Genomic DNA, 7,994 nt, shown 5'->3' with positions numbered 1-7,994 from the left:
AACTGAGGCATCTGAGAATCTGGAAAGGGAGTATAAAGATGTTCCCAAGGGAGGTGCTTCAGGACTGGTAATAGAAAGAGAGATCAGTGATGCAGTACATCATTAAGAATGGTAGGAAAATCTCTATATGTTGTTTATAGGTGGCTGAGACAAGGTATAAGAAAAAAATGATGTAAAGGAAACTCAAAACAAGAAATTATTAAGGGAGAGCAAAGAATATATAAATTGTCTTTCTGGAAATAGAACACAAGAAAAGTATTGTCAAGAATTTTGAAGGGTTCTGAGATTTAACCCTACTTGCAAGCAGCAAATTAGCTGCCACATACAACTTCATGGGTACTGGCAGAAGAAACAAGATTCCTTTATATCTATACATATAGATATATATAGATACAGATATCTAAAGATATATAGGTAGTTTTATAGCAATAGTAGTAGCCAGAGTATTATCATTTTCTTGTGTCATTTCAGGACATGCAATTCCCTCATGGGGATATGAAAAGGGAAACACCTGCACACTCAGCAGGATGGAAATGCAGAAGAGGAACCCTGAGCTTTGGGAACCCAAACTTTTGTGATGAGCCTGCCCTTTGTTCTGAAGGGAGACACCATCTTATCTTCCAAGGCTGTTTGCTATACAAATATCCTTGAAAAGATAGTCTAGATAAAGGCAGCCAGTGCCTCTACTCACAAGATATGCAGAAATGCAAGAGGCCTGTGGAAAATTGTCTCCTAATAAGTACTTTCTAAGGGAAAGGAAATATTATCAGACAAAAAAACAGCTTTCAATTAATGCAAGGAAAAGAAATACTATCAGACAAAAAAAAACAGCTTTCAATTAATGCAAGGAGATAAAACTAGAGTCACCATATTTATACAACTTTAACCTCTTTTCATGACAATTCCTTCTCCTAGGGATTTTTTTTCTTTAAACTAGTATGTTAGAGCTTGGGGCTTCTTAGAGACTTCTACCTCCTTGGTTCCCACACTCATTCTCACCTATAAGACTCAGTGTTTCGCAGGCTCCCTGTTTATTTATTCAGTGACTAAAATCATAAAGCATGAAAAGTTATTTGCTACTTACAGAATTCTGGCATTGATATATCACTCCCTTCTACTATTTGTTCATTTGTGTATTAATTACCCCCAGCTCTTAGGCTCTCATAAGAAACACATTTCTTGAAAACTTCCAAAACTGACATGGAAATTCTGTTTATCTGAGAGTTAATACAAAAGACTAGAACTGAGTTGTATATGCTTCTTCATGAAGTGAAAGACTAGGGATGGTGGAAATTCAAAAAAAGAAAGCATTATTATACATTTGAACAATAACATATTAAAAGCAACCTACCAGCATCTTCTTTGACCATATAAAATATTTAAAATGATTCCACAGCAACTGAACTTACCTGTAAATAATTTTACACATGTGATACCATGAGTTTTGAGCTTTGCAAAACACAGCATTTTTCATTGCATAATACCAGAAAATTCCTGAGAAAGTGAAGGTTTGGTCACAAATCCCTATATAATCTGCTTTGTGAAAAACATCTGGGTTTTTATGATCATCTGCTGCTAAGCACTGAATGGGCCCAATGTCTAAAAGATTGACAGTGTTTTACTTTTCATTTGGAACAATACTGTCAGCTCCTGTTATATTTCTTACCCTTCCAGAAAGAGGCTAAGACTAAAAATTAAACTTTATTATTTCCTTTAGGCAAGGGCAGTTTCCTTTTTATACAGGCAATAATAATGGCAACTGTTCCCATAGCCTGACATAGTATGCCAGGTGTCAAAGAAAAACCAGACCCTGACAGTAGTTTAAACAATAAAAACAGATTGTTATTCAGGACTACTGCAATAGGAGAAAAAATATCTCAATATAGAACTGGGCTCAATTCTGAATGCAACAAGTTAAAATCTGGAATTTATAGCCTAGGAGAAGAGTAGAGGGGTCTGTGGATGAAAAATTAACTCAGAGGGTAGAATAATTCTTGCTACACCAACCTAACAGGATTCTGCTGAAGCCAGGTACGGGTGATCAGACATCACCAGGGAGATGGTGGGTGATGAGGAATTTGATCACATGTCAAGAGTGATCAGATATCAAGAGTGGAGTATTCTGGCTAAACTGACTTGACAGGATTCTTGCTAAAACTAGACTTTACAAGGATGGAGACAGAGGCCAAAGAGTCAGGTTTAGTCGAGCAGAGGGCTCAAAAGAGCATGACTATAAAGTTTGGTCAAGGAGAGAATCTTTGTCACAGTCACTCATTTCACCCTCACAATAATACCTTAAGGCATATGCTGTTAATTTCCCATTTTAAAGATGTAGACACTGAGGCACAGAGAGGTTAACGACTTGCCCAAGGTCCCATGCCTGGTAGGATGTAAAATCAGGGTTTTTTTAAAATTGAAATCTAGTTGAACTACAATATTCTACTCGTTTCAGGTGTACAACATAGTGATTCGATATTTTTATAGATTATGCACCATACAAAGCTATTACAAAATTATGGACTATATTTCCTGTGCTGTACATTTTACACCCATGTGACTTTTTTTATTTTATAACTGGTCATCTGTACCTTTTAACTCCTTCACCTGTTTCGCCCATCCCACCCTCCCCCCTCCCCTCTGGCAACCACTAGCTTGTTCTCTATCTGTGAGTCTGTCTCTGCTTTTAAAGCCAGGATTTGAATCCCGGCAGTCTGGTTTTAGACTTTGTGTGCCTTGCAAGGACGGTACTACTAAAAGTGACATTTATTGAACAATGACCATGTTCCAGTCACAGGGCTAATTGATTTGCATGCTTTATCTCACAGAAGTCTGAAAACAACTCTGTAAATTTGGTTTTACTATTTTTCCCATATTACATATGACAAAACTGAGGCTTCAGGAGGTCCACATAGGTCATATAGCAAGTAGCAGTGGTCATATAACTATTAGGAGCAAAGGTGGGATTTAAACCCAAGGGTTTTTTTCTTTTTTTTTTCACTCCAGAGCCCATATTCCTAGCTTCCTCTTTCTGATCTTTTTTTTTTCAGTTATTAAATATGTATAGAGCTTCTACTAGGCACTGTACAAGCAGTAGGGCTATAAGAGCAGGAAAGACCAACCCTGCCTTCCCAGAGTTTAGTCTATGGGAAAGATAAGCAACCTTTGGCAATTGCAACCTAGAATAGATGCTGAATAGGACTAGTTACAGGTGCTGTGAGAGTAAAAAGGAGGCACCTAACCCTGGTTTGAGGGACTAGAGAAGGCATCTCAGAAGTCACAGAAGGCATGGAGAGCAAGCAACATCTAAGCACAGGTCTGTCTCACCAAAAAAAAAAAAAGAAAAAAAATGTGGAATGGGCAGGGTTTGGCCAGGTGGCCAAATTGAGGGAAATGTGTTCCAAGCTGAGGAAAGAGCCTATGCAAATACTTCAAGGTCAGTATGAACAGAGCACAGGGTGAAAAGGAACACACTGTGATGTGCTGGAGAGGTAAGAAGGGATAGGATCATGAAGGGTCTTGTTGGCCGCTGATGAAATTCACACTTAATTCTAAGAGCAGCAGGAAACCAATAAAGAGTTCAAGAAGGAAAATAACATGGTTCAATTTGCATACTGGGATGACCTCTCAGACTGCATCATGAGGACTAGTTATCGGGAAGGAGAGCTAGACTGATAGAAGGAAGGCCAATTATGAGATGGTCAGGAATACAGACAAGTGGGCAAGTGGAAGTTACAAGAGTGAGACATAAGTGGTTTTGAAAGTGATTTCCCAAAGTAATTCAAAATTTCTAGGACTTGGGACTTCCCTGGTTACGCAGTGGTTAAGAGTCCGCCTGCCAATGCATGGGACACGGGTTCGAGCCCTGGTCGGGGAAGATCCCACATGCTGTGAAGCAACTAAGCCCGTGAGCCACAACTACTGAGACCACCCGCCACAACTACTGAAAGCCCACACACCTAGAGCCCATGCTCCGCAACACAGAGAAGCCACCGTGATGAGAAGCCCACACGCCACAATGAAGAGTATCCTGCTCGCCACAACTAGAGAAAGCCCGTGCACAGCAAAGAAGACCCAATGCAGCCAAAAATAAAATAAATTTATTTAAAAAAAAAAATTTCCAGGGGCTTCCCTGGTGGCGCAGTGGTTGTGCGTCCGCCTGCCAATGCAGGGGAACCGGGTTCGCGCCCCGGTCTGGGAGGATCCCACATGCCACGGAGCGGCTGGGCCCGTGAGCCATGGCCGCTGAGCCTGCGCGTCCGGAGCCTGTGCTCCGCAACGGGAGAGGCCACAACAGAGGGAGGCCCGCATACCACAAAAAAAAAAAAAAAATTTTCCAGGACTCGGTAATTGGTAGGGCTGTCAGAGGAGGAATCAGATGACAAGCAGATATGCAGCTTGGAAATCTATTCAAAAAGGAAGGCAATATAAGAGAAACAGCAGGCTGAGAGGGAAAATAATTATTTCTGTTTGAGAAATGCTGAGCTGTATGTGCTCATGAGACACCCAGATGCACAAGTTGCTTGCGTGGATGGTAAGACTGGAGCTCAGGAAGTTCTGGAGATAAAGATGTGGGAACCATCCTCATGCAAATAATAGTTAATGCATTAGGGCTTATGAGATCACCCAGAGAAAGTGTGCAGAGGAGGGAGGAAAGTAAGAATGGGAGACCAGTCTTTCAAGGTTAAAAAAGAAGATTTCCAAGAGACTGAGAAAGACTGGCCTGAAAGATGGGAGGAAAGCCAGGTGTGGGCATCACAGGGGTCAGGAGAAAAGACTTCAAGAAGGAAGGAGTGACCACGTCAAATGCTGAAAGGACAAGTAAAAGAGGACTAAAATTATGTCCAGTGGGTTCACCAAAAGAATAGATTTTTGTAGCTTACAAGAAGCTGCTAGAAGACAACTACACTCCTGTCTTTTATAGAGCTTTGAAGAATTTATGCTAATCTCCTGAGTTTGGGGGATGTGTATGAGTGAAGGCCTCAGGGAGCAACAAGAGGAGGGAGTGAGAGTATTCAGATTAAAAAAGAGTTTGGAGGTTGTCCAGTGGTTAGGGCTCTGGGCTTCCACTGAAGGGGGCATGGGTTCAAACCCTGGTCAAGGAACCAAGATCCCACATGCCTTGCAGTGCAGCCAAAGAATCACGAGGCAGCTTGCTTCCTCTACTCTGCTCTTCACATGTGTGAGGATACAACCGTGGTCGGCCACCTGCAAACCAGAAGAAGGCTCTCGCCAGCACCCAACCATGGTGCCTTCCTGATTTCAAACTTCCAGCCTCCAGAACTATATGGGAAAGCAGAACCACCAAAAGGAGTGATGACCAGCGATCTCATGAGAAGTTTGGATTTTAGTTCTCATGCCTCAGGACATCCAGTTGGGAACTCCACACCAGCTCCTGGGATCAGACTTTCATCCACTTAATACCCCTGTGTGCCTGAACTACTAGAGCCAGTCCTAGCTAATCACGAATGGCTACCCAGAGGAAACACCTGGTGAAAGATTTCAATCCTTACATCCTTACATCAATCCTTACATTTCAATCTTTACCTGCTATATCTGTATCTGATCAAGCCAACTACAGTGATGGAATGCCTCCATACCTTCTGTAAGACTTGTATTGTCCAGAACTTGGAAGACAGCAGTGATTGTCCAAGGTGTGGCAACCAGGTTCATGAGACAAACCCGTTAGAAATGTTGAAGTTGGATAACACATTAGAGGTAATTATATTTAAGTTTGTCCCTGGACTACGAGAATAAGAACTTGAGTGGGAGTCTGAATTTTGGAAGAAAAACAAGTCTAAAGAAAATGGACAAGATGATACTTCAAAAGTTAACAGGGCTTCCCTGGTGGCGCAGTGGTTGAGAACCTGCCTGCTAATACAGGGGACACGGGTTTGAGCCCTGGTCTGGAAGGATCTCACATGCCGCGGAGCAACTGGGCCCGTGAGCCGCAACTACTGAGCCTGCGCGTCTGGAGCCTGTGCTCCACAACAAGAGAGGCCACGATAGTGAGAGGCCCGCGCACTGCGATGAAGAGTGGCCCCCGCTCGCCACAACTGGAGAAAGCCCTCGCACAGAAACGAAGACCCAACACAGCAAAAATAAATTAATTAATTAATAAAAACTCCTACCCCCAACATCTAAAAAAAAAAAAAGTTGACAAGCCTAAAGTAGATGAAGAAGGTGATGAAAATCAAGATGATAAAGACTATCACAGAAGTGACCCACAGATTGCTATATGTCTAGATTGTTTACGAAATAATGGACAATCAAGGGACAATGTAGTAAAGGGTTTAATGAAGAAATTCATTTGGTGTTCTACACATGTAACTATGGGAACTATTAAAAAATTTCTAAGTTTTGGGCTTCCCTGGTGGCGCAGTGGTTGCGCGTACGCCTGCCGATGCAGGGGAACCGAGTTCGTGCCCCGGTCTGGGAAGATCCCACATGCCGCGGAGCGGCTGGGCCCGTGAGCCATGGCCGCTGGGCCTGCGCGTCCGGAGCCTGTGCTCCGCAACGGGAGAGGCCACAGCAGAGGGAGGCCCGCATACCACAAAAAAAAAAAAAAAAAAAAAAAAATTTCTAAGTTTAAAACTAAAACTTCCAAGTTCTTATGAGTTGGATGTGCTGTGCAATGGTGAAATTATGGGGAAGGACCATACTATGGAGTTCATCTACATGACAAGATGGAGACTAAGAGGCAAAAACTTTCGGTGTCTGAACTGCTCAGCTTCACAAGTCTGCCCTCAGGATGGCCCTTTGTATCAGTCATACCCCCCTACCCCATGGTATTGCAGTATCGACCAAGAATTGATTTTGGTTAGACCACGAGGCCTAGATCCCACTGAATGAATCCTGCACTGTGTGTTTACTCATTGACAGATTGCACAGTGAATGGTGTGTGGACTGGAGGGACACAACCAGATTTTCAGCATGCGAATAAGGCCGCTGTCCGTCTCTAGATTGTCAGTTGCATTTATGTTGTTTCTATTAAGAGCAAACCAAGTGCCATTCTGCTACTGAACCATCTGCATAAGGTATCTGTGCTGTCTCACAGTGTACAAGTCATGGTTGAAATCAGTTAGGTGTGTAGCCACGATTCAGCCTTCTGAATATTTTGCTTGCCTGTTCCAAGACTGTTCTAATGTTTGATTACACTAGTAATATGGCTCAATCTTTGTAGTGTTGCTGTTTTCACATACTTACTATTTGATTAATTCTTGTTTAAATAGAGTACTGTACAAGGAACTAATAATTATTGTATCTTGAAATTATTTTGTATGGGAAATATATTTAGAAAAGTGGTCCTTGAGCCACTGTCCTGTTTTAAAAAAAAAGAGTTTGGAGGTCAAAGCAAGGACACAAGCACTGCCTGGAAGCAAGCTTGTATAGAGACTAATACTGTGCGGTTCCCTAGATTGGGTTTACCATCTTTGTCTCATCAATAAAGTAGGTTGTTGTGAGGTTTAGAAGACCTAATTGGTGTAATAGGTTTAAACAATGCTTGGTACACAATAAGCATACTATGTTAGCGCCTCTTAATATCTCTTTATTTTCTGGGGTCTCTGTAAACCTTAAGAATTCTGATGAAATCTTTGAGAAGGTGAGCCCCTAGTACCAACTGAGATTGGATTCTCTCCAATATGGCAAAAAAAATTTAAAAAGTGTTTAGAGGTAGACTTATTTTGATCCAAAAGAAAAAGGGGGGAAGGGTAGAGAGGACTGGCTATGTCACTACAGGAAGCAGTGAAGTCTGTGAAAATAGACCAGGCCTTGGAAACTACCTGTGGCCCACAACCTAGTTTATAAATAAAACAGCCACACCCATACTATTACATAGTGTCTATGGCTGATTTCATGCTACAACAGCAGGGTTGAGTAGTTGCAACAGAGAGGGTATGGCCTGCAAAGCCTAAAGTATTTAGTATCTGGCCCTTTACAGAAAAAGTTGCCAATACTTGGTATAGTCGATACTTTCAAAATATTATGAAAGCACT

The 7,994-nt window shown here is 41.9% G+C and overlaps 1 pseudogene; it reads left to right on the top strand.

Moving 5' to 3' along the window:
- The first annotated feature begins 5,465 nt into the window (after positions 1-5,465).
- On the top strand, positions 5,466-6,821 carry LOC102985015 (polycomb group RING finger protein 5-like; annotated as a pseudogene).
- Positions 6,822-7,994: the final 1,173 nt, after the last annotated feature.

This window comes from Physeter macrocephalus, chromosome 2 (genome assembly GCF_002837175.3).
Source record: "Physeter macrocephalus isolate SW-GA chromosome 2, ASM283717v5, whole genome shotgun sequence".
NCBI classification, from domain to species: Eukaryota; Metazoa; Chordata; class Mammalia; order Artiodactyla; family Physeteridae; genus Physeter; species Physeter macrocephalus.
The sequence above is the reverse complement of the archived record's forward strand: the minus strand, read 5'-3'. Positions and strand labels throughout refer to the sequence as shown.